We start from the raw sequence: 17,493 nt of genomic DNA, 5'->3' as shown, positions 1-17,493 counted from the left end.
TTTTTTTACAAGTAGTTTCAACACAGAAGCGGGAGCGAGCGTATGGTTGCCATCTTTTAGTCTGCCACATAAGACAAGCAAATAAAAAAACTACCATCATCCACTCTTATCATTATAAAAGACATCCCTGTGTGAAGAAGTACAAAAGACACCATCTTAGAGGACAGTCCTATAGCTTGAGTGAATATAACTTCATGAAAAGTTTACCTGACATCATTTCCTTTTCTTCTCATTCTGTGGAGTCATCTTGAGTGTGTGTGTGTGCGCATACACATGTGACAGGGGTATACATATATCAAAATTTACTGAATGGTATGCTTTATTATTTATTTATTTATTTTTAAAAGATTCCATTTATTTATTTGAGAGAAACACTGAGAGAGAGCATGTGAGGGGAGAATGTCAGAGGGAGAAGCAGACTCCCCGTGGAGCTGGGAGCCCGATGTGGGACTCGGTCCCGGGACTCCGGGATCATGGCCTGAGTCGAAGGCTGTAGCCCAACCAACCGAGCCACCCAGGTGCCCCTGAATGCTATACTTTAAAGATATGCGGTTTATTTTTCTCACTAACTGTTAATGAGCAGTTGGCACTGCTGTTTTAAGTATGGTCTTGGGAATTGTCTAGCCAGTTCTGGGCTAGGTTTCTAGGAATGCCGCTTATAAGCTAGGTAACTTTGGGTTTATTTTTGAAATTTCTCTGAGCTTTGTTTTCTCACATGGAAGATGTGAATAATATGCCTACTATAGGGTTATATGATTAAATGAGATAGTAAATTTGACACCTCATAGGTATACATTATCTTCTCTGCAAAGTCTTTTACTCGCTGTCACACATTTGAACTGTCATTATCTGTTTGTGTGTGTGTTACTGTAATTGCAGAGGAGTGATTCAAGCGTAGAGAGTGGTGGTATTTTAATCCTACCATAGACGTGACCATAGCAGTCACTTTGGTATGGTTTATAAGGTATGTGGGGTGGGGAGAATGTTTTTACTCTGAAGACGCAGATGTGCTGGTTTATAAAATTACTGTGTGAGTAAAGACCTGGGACAGAGATAGAATTTGAATTCTGTATAGATTACTAGGATTTGTCCTTGTGATGATCATATTGTCAGTTTAATTTATTATGTTTCACACAAAGAAGCCCCAGTCAGGGTTCCAGAAATGCTTATAAATAGGTCTTCTGTGGCATTTAATTATCATAATGTGTAAAGCTTTATTCAGTGAGATCAGATACTTAAGAAAAATACAGTCACTTTGTCACTTACATGTAAAGCTTAGTTTTCCTCTTCATGTTAAAGGTATGTTAAAGAGGAAAAAAATGGGATGTATAACACGTTGCTACTTGGCATACAGATTGTATGACTTATAAGACAGATGGTTCTGTTTGGGATCTATCTCATGTGCTTAGACTTTCCAGTTTTTATATAATTATATATGTATACAAGTTTTCTTCTATTAGGGTATAAACTCCTTGAAGGCAAGATTCATGTTTGACTTTTTTCATCTTTTATAAAACTTAGCTCATTTACTTTTATAGAGTATGCACTGAGTAAATATTGCTTGGTTGATTGAATAAGTCTTCATATGTGTTAGGTTACTGACTTCTGATGGTGTCAGGGTCTCTCCAAAGTTTGATGAGATTCCTAATGATAAGGAAAGTAAAGTGAGCAATAAGATCTCCTTTTCAGTTTCACTGATATCTTTCCTGGGTCCATAAACTCCAGTAATTTTAAAGCTTTATGTAATGAAAAGCAAGTCCATGACTCAAAATGGTAGATATTCGTGACCTGGCATGTAACAGAAAGACAACTTTTAGGTCAGAAAGAAATAGCAGTTATTGAGCCTTAGCTTAGTGGTAGCATTGGATATTAACATTTTTTAAAAGGATTTTATTTATTTATTTGACAACAGGGAGAGAGAGAGAGCGCGCGTACACAAGCAGGGGAGCAGCAGAGGGAGAGGTAGGATCCCCGCTGAGGAGGGAGCCCGATGTGGGATGTGATCCTGGCACTCCAGAATCATGACCTGAGCCAAGGCAGTTGCGTAACAAATGAGCCACCCAAGCACGTGGATCTTAACTTTTTAGATGGTCACAGATCCTTTGAGAATCCAAAAAACCTAAAACAAGAAAAATTTTAATAGTAAAAGAATTTTATCTCCAAAAAGTTTTTCCTTTTCAGATAATGTTAATAAAAATTAATTCTTTCAGGGGCACCTGGGTGGCTCAGGCTGTTAAGCCTCTGTCTTCTGCTCAGGTTATGATCTCGGGGTTCTGGGATCGAGCCCCACATTGGGCTCTCTGCTCGGCAGGGAGCCTGCATCCCCCACCCCCTAACTTTTCTCTGCCTAATTGTGATCTCTCTGTCTCTCTCTCTATCAAATAAATAAATAAAATCTTAAAAAATTAATTCTTTTGTATTTTAGTATTTACTATGAATTATCTAATAATTTTAAGAAGGGAAAAGCTATCCTCTTATGAAGCTAACATAATTGTAATACTAAAAACATGGAAATGATAGCAACAAAGCTAACTCAATAATAATAATTTCCGTCACATAGGGCACCTGGGTGGCTCAGTTGGTTAAGCATCTGCCTTCTGCTTGGGTCATGATCCTGGGGTCCTGGGATCAGGCTCCACGTCAGGCTTCATGCTCAGCGGGGATCCTGCTTCTCCCTCTCCCTCTTCTGCTCTCCCTGCTTGTGCTCGGTCTCTGTCAAATAAATAAATAAATAAATAAAATTCTGTCACATAATTAAATCTTAAATCCTTTTTTTTAAGTTTTTTTTTTTTTTTTCTAGTTTGAGAGGGAGAAAGAGGGTGCACGTGTTTGAGTACACATGCTAGCAGGCAAGAGCAGGGGGAGGGGCACAGAGAGGAGAGGAGCAGACTCCCTGCTGAGCATGAAGTCAGATTTCATGACCCACTGAGCTGAAGGCAGATGCTTAAGCATCTGAGCCACCCAGGTCCCCCTAAATATGAGAATTTTAAATAATTTACCAGCAAGTATAATTTACCAGTATTAATATTATTTCCTTAAAATCTCTTTCTAAAGAAATTTTGAGACAAATGGAGCAGCCTATTATATCAGCAGAGTGGTAAGACCGAGTAAGGGTTACCTTGGCAATGCAAGAACTCTTAAAATCCCTCTAGCAGTAGATCAAGTAAGACCAAGTAAGGGTTACCTTGGGGATGTGAGAAATAGAACATTCCACTGCATTGGTAGATCAATTATAAGATTATCCTAATTGCTACATAGAAAGTATCTTTTGAGACTTCTGCTTCCGGCTAAGGGAGACCAGTTGTGTCAGATGGTCATTGCTGCCAAGAACTAAAAACACTAGGTAGACCATAAAAAGCAACTCTTTGAAGGCATTAGACGTTACCAGGGCATTGAGGACTTGGAGGGGCCAAGATCCGCCAAAGAAGGGCTGTCGAAGCAGCAGGATAACTGTTTGGTGTCACATGTCTCCTCAGAGGTGTTGGCCAGCTCAAAAGCTGTGACTGCAAAGCTGAACAGAAAACAGGTTGAGAAGCTAGATGGAGTGTTCAGCGGACTTAGGAGGCTAGGAAGCATAAAAACTGGGCTCAGGAATGACAGAGGAGGAAGGTCCCTGGTGAACATCCCCAGCTTTTGGTTGGGACCCTCTCCCCAAAAAGTTTTACCCTGGGAGGAAGGATGAACCTAAAAATCCTGAAATCCAGCTCTCACAAAAACTAAAACTTAGTTTTTAATTGCCTGAAATAGATTAAAATGATTCCCCTCTACTTTTAATTGCCTATAAAAGCAAACGTAAGCCTTCTCTGAAGCAGGGTAATACTGTCCGGAACCTTAGGTTATTGCTACAGATTTTCACAGTCAGTAAGTTTCCAGTCAAAAACCAGGCATATAAAAAGACTGAAAATTAAGGGGAAAGAAAGACAACAAGGACATCTACAAAAGATCCAGATTTTAGGGTTATCAGCCTTGGACTTTAAAATAACGTTGACCAATATTCTCAAAAAATTAAATGACAAAATAACAGAAGGGTTTCATAGCAGATTAGTCACAGTTGACAAGAGCATTAGTAAACTGGAAGACAGATCAGAAGAAAATATCCTTGCTGGAGCTCAGAGACAAAATGGCTGAAAAAAGAAATGAAAAAGAAAAATGCATTACAGACCAATCAGACACTATTAAAAGTCTAAAAATACTTATAATTGGAGTGTCAGAAGGAGAGGACAAAGATTGGAGGTAATATTTAAAGAGGTAATGGCGGGCACCTGGGTGGCTCAGTGGGTTAAAGCCTCTGCCTTCCGCTCAGGTCATGATCTCAGGGTCCTGGGATCGAGTCCTGCATCAGGCCTTCTGCTTAGCAGAGAGCCTGCTCCGCCACCCTCTCTCTGCCTGCCTCTCTGCCTACTTGTGCTCTCTATCAAATAAATAAATAAAATCTTAAAAAAAAAAAAATAAAGGTAATGGCTGGGAATCTTCCAAAACTGATGAAAGCTGTCAAGCTACACATTTAAGAGTCACTGTGTACCTGGGCACCTGGGTGGCTCAGTGTGTTAAGCTCTGCCTTTGGCTCAGGTCATGATCTCAGGTCCACAGGGAGCCTGCTTCTCCCTCTGCCCCTCTACCTGCTTGTGCTCATGCTCATGCTCTCTCTCTCTCAACTTAGTAAAATCTTTGGGATGCTTGGATGGCTCAGTCTGTTAAGCATCTTCCTTCAGCCCAGGTCATGATCCCAAGGTCCTGGGATCGAGTCCCCACATCAGACTCCTTGCTCATCAGAGATCCTGCTTCTCCCCTCTGTCTGTCTGCCACTCCCCCCGCTTGTTTTCTCTCTCTCTCTGACAAATAAATAAATAAAATCTTTATTAAAAAAAAATCTTTAATAAAGAAAGAAGAATCACCATGGACCTAAGCAGAATAAAGATAAAAATGATGCCTGGGTGACTCAGTCAGTTAAGCATTTGACTCTTGATTTCGACTCAGGTCATGATCTCAGGGTCATGGGATTGAACCCCACATTGGTTCGGTCTCTGCATTCAGTGTTGAGTCTGCTTGTCCCTGTCACTCTGCCCCTCCCCCAACTAACTAACTAACTCTCCCCCCACACACAAATAAATAAAATCTTCAAAACAAAACAAACAAACAGAAAAGGGAGAGAGAGAGGAAGGAAAGAAAAAAGGAAAGAAAATGGGAAAATTGCTAAATCCAAGGAAAGACTTGAATTAACCAAAGGAAGAAACAGACATTACTTTCAAAGGAGCAACTTGACTTTGCTGAGGAAATAGACATCTGAAGACTTTGGAACCAAATCTTCAAAGTGTTATGAGAAAATAACTGCCAACCTAGAAATTTATATCTAGCAAAAATGAAGGTAGAATATAGACATTTTCAGACAGGCAGAAACTTGTGAGAATTCATCACCAACAGATTCACACTAAAGAAATTATAAAGAGAGTTCTCAAGGTAGTTGGAAAATTATCCCAGATGGAAGTATGGACATGCAGGAAAGAATGAAGAGCAGTGGAAAGAGAAAATGGTAATAAATCTGAAGTTATGTTAACTGTATAAAACAGTAAAAATAATAACTGACATTAGCACAAAAAGCAGGAAGAGGCTAATTATAGTTTAAATATCCTGAGGTCCTTGTAAATTTATATTAAGAAAAGATTAGTGAGGGGCAGCTGGGTGGCAGAGTTGATTAAGCGTCTGATTTGTGGTTCTGGCTTAGGTCATGATCTCAGGGTCATGAGATCAAGCCCCACGTTGGGCTCTGTGCTCAGCAGAGTCTGCTTGAGATTCTCTCTCCCGCTCTCCCTCCTGCCCCTGCATGCTCTTTCCCTCTCTCAAATAAATAAATCTTTAAAAAAAGAAAAAGACTAGTGAGTCCAGGATATAAGGATATAATGCCTAAGGCAGCCCTTCTCTACATGTTTAGTGAGAGAAATTTAGTAAGGAAAAATAAGTCAATCCATAAGGAAATTTGTATGCATATAATAACATAGCTTCACAGTGCAAAAAGCAAAAATCAGCAGAATCAAAAGGAGAAAAGATAAATTTGTTATTGCTATTTTTTCCATTTGACACAAATCAGGAAGAGTAGAATATTTGTTTAACATGGTATAAGTTCTCAGACCAACTTTCCATATCATACTTAATGGTAAAACTCTAAAAGCAGTCTCTCACTATTGTTGTACCTAATAACCCACTTTCAGAATTTCTGCTTTCCATCCTAGAAACCTGGAGCCTGCTGGGGTTTGGAGTTCTTATTTTCCAAGTGGGGAACGCTTCCGCCAGAGGCTAGAGGGTAGTTCCGTCGAATCGTGTATGAGGCTGCCACCCACTAGGGACTCTGCCACTGAACGGGAGGACTCACTTTACTGCCTGGAGTGCTTGATCCTGATTACTAAGGGGTAGAAGGGGTCATGCTACACAGTGGGGGCAAGGAAGACTGTTAATTTGGGATTCTCTGGAGTGTCTCCTAGTAAGCATGCACTGTTTTAAGGAATAATGAAAAACTGCACCCCCAAAAGGCAGGTACCAGGATGAGTCAGATCCTTCAAGAATGAGGTTTACGGTTATCCTGTCATTTTGAGAACCCTGATGACCTGAGGTTCTGATTGAATGCAAAGGAGATATGGGATGGGAAATGGAGAAAGAAAGTTATGGATACCATCTGTGCCCTCGTGATTAGGTACAGAAATGAGAATTGTAGTGATTTAGCATAGTTTTTCTTTGTTATGTCTGTATGTTTAACTTTTATTTTTCTTCTTCCACTTTGTATAGAAATTGTTGTGAGTTAATTTGACAGTTTAGTCTTTAGAGAGAAGAATATTTAGTATAGCTATACAGAATTTAAGAATTAGGGGCGCCTGGGTGGCTCAGTGGGTTAAGCCTCTGCTTTTGGCTCTCAGGTCATGATCTCAGGGTCCTGGGATCGAGCCCCAAATCGGGCTCTCTGCTCAGCAGGGAGCCTGCTTCCCCCTCTCCCTCTGCCTGCCTCTCTACCTACTTGTGATCTCTCTCTCTGTCAAATAAATAAATAGAATCCTTTAAAAAATACATTAAAAAAAAAAAGAATTAGTTAATATAGGGTACCAGGATGGCTCAGTCAGTTAAGCTTCTGACTCTTGATCTTAGCTCTGGTCTTGATCTCAGAGTTGTGAGTTCAAACCCTGCATGGACACTACTTAAAAAAAAAAAAAAAAAAAAGTAGCGCTCCTGGGTGGCTCAATTGGTTGGGCGACTGCCTTCAGCTCAGGTCATGATCCTGGAGTCTCGGGATAGAGTCCCACATTGGGCTCCCAGCTCCATGGGAAGTCTAATTCTCCCTCTGACCTTCTCTTCGCTTGTGCTCTCTCTCACTGTCTCTCTCTCAAATAAATAAATAAAATATTTTTTAAAATTGTGATTAATATAGGCGGTGATGGCTCCAGTGGCTATTAGGACCGTGGCTCCTTATTTTGGGGAGAAGGCGAGAGCATCGTCATTTGTGAGAAGACAGCTGCGTGCTGTTAGGTGGAGACCGATTCTATGGTGCTTTATACATGAGTCAGCCGTGTGTAGAGGACAGAAAGACAGACTGTGCCGGTTATTCATTTGCCCCTCATCTTGCAGTCTGTGTAAATCCAAATCCATCTTTGCCCGGCCTTGTGCTGCTGGAGCTGGCCACTTGGACACATTTCCATTTGGCTAGTTGGCTTCATGTTCGTCTTTGTCCGCAGAGGCACTGGAGAGGGAATGTGAGGAGGAAGAGACTGTGGTGCAGAAGAGACGGGGAGTCCAGGTCGCTTGCTTGCTTGCTTTCTGGGGGACGGTGCAGCAGTCCGCGGACTAGCATCTGGGCGCGCTGGGAGTTCCTACCTCAGTGGCGCTTACAGAGCAGTTTTGGTCGCCTCCTTTGGGAGGATTATCTGCCACTCAGCAGGGCCCTCCTGTGGACCACCTCTGACCTGAGCCCTCTGTCAGGTTTGCTCCTGGTCACACGGGTGTCCTCTGGCGCCCACACTCTCATCCATGTGGAGAGAGCTCCACTTCTAAATTCTTAGCCCTTTATTCATACGCTCTCAGGCTGAGATAGTAGATTTCTGCATTTGTTTTTTCTGGATCCCATAGAGACTTTTTTTTACCCTCTTAAAAGTCAGCCAGCTTGTACTAGTTAAGAGATCTTTCCTTTAGGCTCACCTGTCCACAGTACTGACGTGGATCTGACTCCAGCCGTCCCCGACTGCTGAGACCCCCCCAGCATTCTTATCTAGTCTGACCTAACGTCGCCATCTAAGTTCCTGCCGGCTAAATAAGACAGGCGTGTCCGTTTCCTATTGCTCCACAACAAATCACCACAAGACTAGTGGCTTCAAAGAACCACCAGTGTTCTGGGTCTATCGGCCAGAAGTTCTGGCATGACACGGCTGGGGTCTCTACTCAGCGCCTCACAGGCTAAACTCAAGGTGTCAGCCAAGGCAAGTCCTCCTGTGGAGGCTCTGGGGGGAAAAACACTGCTCCCAGCCCCATTCTTGTTGTGGCAGAATTCAGTCCCTTCTGGCTGTAGGACTGAGCTCCCTGCCTCCTTGCTGGCTGGCAGCGGGGCTGGGTCTCCGCTCTCAGAGGCTGCTGTACTCCTTGCCATGTGCCCTGCACTTCAGCAACCGTGTGTTCAGCCCTTCTCTTACTCGGAACTTCTGACTTCCTCTGTCCCTGACCTCTAAGCCTAAAGGGCTCCTATGCTTAGCTCAGGCTCACCTGGATGTTAAGGTCAACCGATTTGGGACTTGAGTTCCGCCCGCGGACCCCTTTACAGAGTGCTTACATTCGTGCTTGACCGAGTCAACTAGGACGCGCATGTGCACCAGGAGGCAAGATCTTAGCAGGGGTAGGTGGGTCTTAGAATTCTGCCAAGCGCAATATGGAATAGAGATAAGAAATAAAAAGGTGAAAAGTTGGTTGTTTACAGATTGTATACCCAGGAAGACCAAAATGATCAGCCGAAAAGTTACTTGATGCAATAGAGATAGATCGTAACCTGACTGAACACCTACGGCCAGTAGCCGCACAGGCTGGCCGAACAGAGCTTGAGCCTGTACGTCCTGTACAACAGTAAGCTATCATGAAACACCTAGAAGTGATCTTAACATATATAAGAAGAAAGTAATAATTTCACTGAAAGAGGAAAGATTTTTTCTAATAGGAAAATTAAATCCTACAGAGGTTTCAGATCAATTAATTTGTAGGTTTAAAACGATTTTTTTAAGATTTTATTTGTAAGTAGTCTCTACACCTAATGTGGGGCTCAAGTCCGAGCCTGAGATCAAGAGTCACATGCTTTACCAGCTGAGTGAGCCACGCACCCATAAAGAAGTTCTAACTTTTAAAAAATTACATATTTTCCTTTTGGAACATGACAATGATTTTAAGTTTCATCTGGAAGAACGAAAGCATAGTTGACTAGTTTCTTTTAATATTTTTTTTAAAAAAAGATTTTATTTATTTATTTGACAGAGAGAGATTGTAAGTAGGCATAGGGGCAGGCGGGGGTCAGGTGGGGGAAACAGGCTCTCCACTGAGCAGAGAGCCCGATGCGGGGCTCGATCCCAGGACCCTGAGATCATGACCTGAGCCGAAGGCAGAGGCTAACACTGTCCCACCCAGGCGCCCCCCTTTTAACATTTTTTAAGTGATCTCTGCACCCAGTTTGGGGCTCAAACTCACAATCCAAATATCAAGAGGCACATGCTCCACTGACTAAGCCAGTCAGGTACCCTGAGTAATTTTTATTTTCTTTAATTTTTTAAATTTTTTTAGAAGAGTAATGAGGAGAAGGGGCACTTGGGTGGCTCAGTTGATTAGGCATCTGCCTTCAGCTTGGGTCATGATCCCAGAGTCCTAGGATTGAGCCCCGACTTGGGCTGTCTGCTTGGCAGGGAGCCTGCTTCTCCCTCTCCTTCTACCTGCCACTATGCCTACTTGTGATCTCTTTCTCTTTTCTGTCCAAAAAAAAAAAAAGAGTAATGAGGGAAACTAGTAGTAGCAGATAAGCAAAATTTTATGAAACTGGATTAACTAAAATAGTGTGGTCCTGGCAGAAACACCCAATTATTAATGGAGCAAAATGGTCTTCAGGCCCATCTGTTATATGTGACTTTGATATATGAAGAGCCGTTACAAATGACTTGAGTAAGGAGGGGTCATTTAGTCCTGGGGCAGTAAATGATGCCCAGGCATTCTGGTAGCTACTTGATTTAGAAAGAAAGCAAGGTAAATCCTAATGTCTACCATACACCTAAATATAATTTATTTTTTTCTACCTAAAGAAAAAAAATTTTTTTAAATATTTTATTTATTTATTTGACAGAGATCACAAGTAGGCAGAGAAGCAGGCAGAGAGAGAGAGGAGGAAGCAGGCTCCCTATCAAGCAGAGAGCCCGATGCGGGACTTGATCCCAGGACCCTGAGATCATGACCTGAGCCAGAGGCAGAGGCTTAACCCACTGAGCCACCCAGGTGCCCATCTACCTAAATAAAATTTAAATAAAGCATCATCTGTATTAAAAAAAAAAAAACAAACTGAGAAATCTAGAAAAGAAAATAGCAAATTTAGGGAATGTTTCTGGATTAAAAGTAAAATCTCATGACAGCTTTTTTGTGGGATTTTATGGAAATATGAAACTTTCGAATGTCAAAAATAATTAAAAGGCAAACAAAAAACTGGTAGAAATATTTGTAGCAACATGATAAATGGTTAATCACTTAGCATATAGAAACTCTTATAAATTGATAAGGAAAAAGCCTACTAAGAACCTGAGGAATATACCAGAAGATATAAACAGTCAATGCACAGAGCACCTAGATGGCTCAGTTGGTTAAGCATCTGACTTTTTTTTTTTAATAAATTTACTTCTTTTTATTTATTATTTTTTTTTCAATTCTTTTTTATTTTATTTATTTGACAGACAGAGATCACAAGCTGGCAGAGAGAGCAGGCAAGGTTGCGGGGAGGGGGTGGTGGAAAGCAGGCTCCCTGCTGAGCAGAGAGCCCGATTCGGGGCTTGATCCCAGGACCCTGGGATCATGACCTGAGCTGAAGGCAGAGGCTTAACCCACTGAGCCACCCAGACACCCATTATTATTATTTCTTAAAGATTTTATTTATTTGACAGGCAGCGAGAGAGGGAATAGAAGCAGGGGCAGAGGGAAGGGGAGAAGCAGGCTGCCCACTGAGCAGGGAGCCAGAGCCTGTGGGACTCAATCCGAGGACCCTGGGATCATGACCTAAGCTGAAGGCAGATGCTTTACCACTGAGCCACCCAAGTGCCCCTAAGCATCTGACTCTTGATCTCAGCTCAGATCTTGATTCAGGGTCGTGAATTGAAGCTCCAGATGGAGCTCCACTCTGGGTGTGGAGGCTACTTAATAAAACAACCCCCCCAAAAAAAGTTAATTCACAGAAAATGAAGTTCAAGCAGATTAACAAATATAGGGGGAAATATTCAGTAATAATCAAAATATAAATTAAAGCCAATGAGATGCTTTTTCTGTTTGATTAGCAAAGATTAAAAATTATAATACTCTGTGTTTATGAGAATGTTTTGAAGGAAACACTCTTATAAGATCCAGCTAATAAAAGTGTACGTTATTAAAATACTTTAGATAACAGTTTGCTTATAAGTACTGAAACTCTTAATTATATACCCTTTTGTTTTAGTGAGTCTGTTTCTGTAAATCTAAGACAATAATCACAAATAGAGAATAAACTAGAATAATCACAAATACTGAACAAACTACACCAAAGGGGATTAGTGATGAAAATAGTATAAAATGGGAACGCCTAAGAAAACAATGGGGGAATTGTTAAGAAAACTATAGTCTGCTGACACAGTGAAGGTATTATGTTGTAATTAAAAATTAATAGTTGTGAAGTTTGTTTAGTGTGAGAATACCTTGTTAAAAATGAAAATAGCTGAATACAAAATTTTATATAAAGGATCATTTCAACCATACCTTTCTTTTAAGTTTCGAAAATTCCCTAAAGTGAACTCCGGATCATGGACAGTGTAGGTTAAGACAGTGGTCAGCTGTGCACCGGCACTACACTAATTAGCAGTGTTACCACCTGTGCCCTCCTCTTCGCGTCTTTGCAACATCAGAAATTCTTCTCTGCACTTGCCCGTCTTTGAATTTATTCTCACAGATTGCCCCTGAGTGTTAATGGTTCCTTGGTTAAAAACTCGCAGTTCCCTCCCTTTGCTTTTCTCTTGAACGTATTTATTTAGAGTCCAAAGGGTCATTATAATTAGCATCTTTTCCACTAATAGGTGCTACTCTACTGTCTGTATTCTTAGGCTGTAGAAACTTCTTCAGTAGGATATGAAACTCTGCAGTTGCTTTTCCAGTGTTGGGTGCCACCTGTTGGGAGCTGAATGTTTAAATCTATTTTGTGGTACATGTGCCCATAAATAACTAACAGTTAATGGGGAAGATAACATTAATTTTTGGGGAAACTTTTTATGCTTTTACCTGAGAGACACAAAGTATATAGGTTTAAAATGTAAGAGCCACATTCTGGATCATCTTCATTTCAAGTTACTGTGTAACTTTCTACAGTTTTCTATGTGTAAGCTCTGTGAAGGCAGGACACACAATGTTGGCTGGCACATAGTACACTCCCATTAGCAGATTCCAAATGAAAGAAACTGCCAGAAACTGCCACGTGGTGGAAATGTCTCCAGCTGTAAAGTCTAAGTATAGAGACCTTCTTAGACTGTGTCATTTAGCACAGTGTATACTTTGTTGCCTTAAAGCGGTTGTTCTCAGCAGGGGTGGTACTAACCCTTTTGAGGGGCATTTGGAAGTATGGAGATAATGTTAGGGCATCCCGTGATTGGGGTCAGCCACAGCGGTGTGTAGTGGGCGAGAGCCAGGGATGCTGGCTGTTCTGTAGTGCCTGGGCCAGTCCCACGCAGTGAGGACCGATGCTGCGTGCACCCTTCATGGCTTGCATACCCGTCTGCATGTATGAGTAGATGAAAAACCAGTTTCTCTTAGTTCAGAACCTATTTTACAGGTATATATAGTTTTTTTGTGCTGTTGTAATAATATGCATTGACTTTTCCAGGAAAGTAACTCCCATTTAAGTTGAGGAAAGACTGTACTATGTCTGGAATTTTCTCAGTAGTTACTCATCATTTTGGAAATCTCATCACCAGTGTTAGGGCTGCTCATGTCATTTGAGTCGCAGTGCGGGTTTTATTTTCTTCCTGACACTTAACACAAACTGAAATTACCTTGTTTATTTACTTGTGATTTTTATTTGTTTACCTGCTAAACTGTAAGCTCCCTAATAAATAGGGGTCTTACATATTTTGTTTTCTGGATATCCTTATACCTAAAACAGAGTGGCACACTGTGGCCAGTTATTAATTAGTAATTGGTGCATACATAATGAACGGATGTTTGAATGACTGTCTCATCCATCTGAACCTGACCTTTAAATGCTGGTTTTCCTTAAGCCTCTGTCGCAGGCCCTCTTTTCTGTTTATTCTAACCCCTTCCCTGTTGACCTCAGCTATGGGCATGGCTTTGATTTATAACTCTACATTGACATCTCTCTCGATTTTTCTCCTGCTGAATCTTTCCTCTGAATCCAGAATTTACAAATCTAGCTGCCAGCTTCCTTCCCGATTTAATGCTCAAGCATCTCAAAGTCAACATGCCCTTCTCCAGTTTTTATCTCGGTAAATGGCACCATCATCTACTTAGTCACACTAGTGGGAAACCTAAGGGTTGATCTTGATGCCTCCCTCTCCCTAATGCCCATTTGCACTTAATCACCAAGTCCTGTTCATTCTGTCTCCTGAATACTTTTCAGACCCTGCTTTCCATCCCATATCCTCTATTGCTGCTCAGATCTGAGGGACCAGGTCTAAACTCTCTTAGATTGACAGCAGGAGCCTACTTGTTGGTTTCCACTTGTGTATTCTTCGTCTTTTAAAATCCATTCTCCATAGTAGCCAGAGTTGTAGCTGGCCATTTCTTCATTGCTCCCATACTTTAAGCCCGTAATCGTCTTGCTGTTTCTCAACTATGCCCTGTTCCTTCCTCCATGTTGTCTCCCTTGCCCCGGCTTGCTTATCCTTCAGAACTTAGCTCACTTCCGTCCACTGCCCTTGGATGGAAGCATGCTCTCCCGACGTGGCCGGGACACTCCTCCATCATGTGGTATCACAGCACCCTTTACTTAGCAAATTGTAATGAATGTATTATAAGGTAGCTGTCTGTCTTTCCCATAGAATTGTGTTTTTTTAATTTAATTCATGATCTATAGGTATGGCCTCAATATATCTATTTATATTCTCATCATAAAGAATGGCCTGATAGCAACTATAATAATTTATCTTCTAAAATTTAATTGGTTTTTAACCAGTAATTTTATAGGGTAGATCAATTTGTTTTGTTTTTGTCAGGGGCATACAATATTTCATTTGTTCTAAGAAACATACTTTCCTCACTTTCAACACCTCTGGGTTGGCATGCATCTTTCAGATAATGGCGTCTCATGGTGTAATTGGCATCATTTTTCTTAGTGGCGCATAAAATAATGGTGCTTCTTATATTTGAAAGCATCTTAGATTAGATAATATTTGGTATTTTTTAACAAATTCATTGTGGAAGATTTGCTGAGAACCTTGTGATGTCCTGTCATTCCATAGAAGCATTGCTAAGATTTTTCTATAGCCATTGGCTGGTAACTAACAGGTCACATCTTGATCCTTTGAAGAAGTTTCTGCCTAAATTCATTAAGGTCATATTCTGTATGAGTTGAATGTTGGGCGCTTGATTTATGTATCATTCATTCAAGTAACACACAAGCTCAAATTTATATATGTGTATGTGTACCTGTTTTGTTTTGGAAAAGTTTTTTATCTCCATGTGGACGTGGGCAGGCCATCCATTGTTCCAAAGGCTATGGATTATCCTCCTGGAATGTTTTCTCTCCTTCCTCCTTTTGGAAGAAGTTTTAGATGTGCACGTAGAGACGTTTTCCCCAGCCTTCTTTGGATATAGATAAGGGCATATGAATAATTATTGTTCTGATTAATTGGATGTGAGCAGAAATGTGTCCTTCTAGGTCACAAACCCAAAGGAATGGTTGCTCTCCAGTTCCTCTTTCCCTCTTCTAGTGAGTGAGAAGAACTTTGGGTCCCTAGATGATCTCATGCAACAGTGATGCCTGGCCAGCCTCTGGACTGGGGTTGGGGGGGGATGGGAAAAACATCTTGAGGATATTGTATTTTGGGTCTTTTATAGTAGTTTTGCCTGTACTGTAAGTAATGAGCATCTGAGAGACTGTTTGGGTGGGCTTTTCTATTTTGAAGAAATGAGGTCAGCCTTATCATCAGTTTGTCTTAAGTCTGAAGCAGATGGCTCTCACTCTTGGGCCTCAGTAGCAAATATGTGCTCTCTGGGGGTGCAGTGTGGTGTGATGGGTGCAGCGCATGCTTGAAATTCCATCAGACCTCTGCTTGGGTGACAGCTCTGTCGCTTACTGTCTGTGTTACGTTGGGACACTCACTGAGAGCCCCTGAGCTTTCAATTCTTCTCCATTAAGATGCAGGTGATAATCGATCTCAACAAGGTTTGTTTGTTTGTTTGTTTGTTTTAAAGTACGCTCTATGCTTAACATGGGGCTTAAACTCATGACTCCAAGATCAAGAGTCTCATGCTCTACCAAGTCTCTTAAATCCATTTTCATCTAGGCACCCAGTTTCATTGTGGCACCCCTCAACAAGGTACTTTTGAGGAATGAATGAGATTGTCTATTCAAAAGCCCTAGTCCTAGCCCAGTATTTAGTAAATGACAGGTATTGTCATCATTAATTTTTCTAAAGACTAGAACCTCAAACTATTTGCTGCCCTAGTATTTTTTCAGATGGACTTGATATTTATGGAGGATTGCCTGATTTTCTAGGTTATTTGTTTGGATTAAGCAAAACCATCAGAAACCTTCATATATTTGTACCGTGTTGCCTTGGTTCCCCAGAGAACTGCTGGGTTTTTGAGAATTTTCCTGAGTTTTCCCATCATGCTTTTGGCTATGGGAGGTTGCAAGAGATGGTTTAATAAAAGCTGCCCAGTGCATGCTCCAGGGCATGAAAGAGGCTGTCCACTGCTTGACTCTGTCGCCTGTGTGAGGTATACCCTGAAAACCTTATTTTTAGATCTGAGTGCTGGGGAAACTTTCTCTTCCCTTATAGAACTGATGTGTGTTCTCATGGTTAATGAGAAGCCGTAGAGAACAGAGAGAGGAGGTGAATGATAAATAGTAACATAATTTGGTAAATTGGTAATTGCTTTCAGTATAGGGCAAGTTGTAGGTTAGCTTTGAGTACTTACATTAAACCTTACTAGATGTGTTTCCATTAAAATCTTTTAAGGAGGCCAGTTCTAGACCTTTTTTTTCTTTTTCTTTTTAAAGAAAGCCAGAATGTTTGCAACTAGCAATAAGGTGACTTTATGAGAATAATGGGAAACCTTTGCTTTTCACAATTATTTTTTTAAGATTTTATTTATTTATTTGACAGAGATCACAAGTACCCAGCGAGGCAGGCAGAGAGAGAGGGGGAAGCAGGCTCCCCACTGAGCAGAGAGCCCGGCCGATGCGGGGCTCAATCCCAGGACCCTGGGATCATGACCTAAGCCGAACGCAGAGGTTTAACCCACTGAGCCACCCAGGTGCCTGCTTTTCAGAATTTAAAAAAAAATTTTGAGTAATCTCTACATGCAGCATGGGGCTCGAACTTACAACTCAAGACCGCATGCTCTGCAGATTGAGCCAGCCAGTCATCTCGGAAACATTCGCTTTCAGAGATTGGTGTGTGAACATAACATTGGGTACACAGTTCCTACCAGATTCCAGACTTTCAATATTAGAATTGTGGGTTTAAGGCAGTAATTCCAAAGCAGTGGTGTCAAGTGCAGGGACAACAGTCTGTGACGGGTAAATACTTGTTAATGTGCATGGGACTCGGGGCGCCTGGGTGGCTCAGTGGGTTAAGCTGCTGCCTTCGGCTCAGGTCATGATCTCGGGGTGCTGGGATCGAGTCCCGCATCGGGCTCTCTGCTCAGCAGGGAGCTTGCTTCCTCCTCTCTCTCTCTGCCTGCCTCTCTGCCTACTTGTGATCTCTCTCTGTCAAATAAATAAATAAAATCTTAAAAAAAAAAAAGAAATTAAAAAAAAAATGTGCATGGGACTGAGCAGGTCAGGGTCTCAGCCTGGCTCAGGAAGCAGTTTGCTGCTCTCTGTTTGCTGAATGGCTAAAGACTAAACTGAATATATATAAGAATGGTACAGCAAATTATAGAGCACTTCTTTTCTTACCCAGGTGCTTTCTCTAGCATCTGTCTGGACTTGGCATGTGTTTTTTTTTTTTTTTTTAAGATTTTATTTATTTATTTGACAGACAGAGATCACAAGCAGGCAGAGAGAAAGGCAGAGAGAGGGGGGAA

Source organism: Mustela putorius, unplaced genomic scaffold, assembly GCF_011764305.1.
Source record: "Mustela putorius furo isolate JIRA1106 unplaced genomic scaffold, ASM1176430v1.1 tig00000873_pilon_pilon_pilon, whole genome shotgun sequence".
NCBI lineage: Eukaryota > Metazoa > Chordata > Mammalia > Carnivora > Mustelidae > Mustela > Mustela putorius.
Note: the sequence above shows the minus strand (reverse complement) of the source record.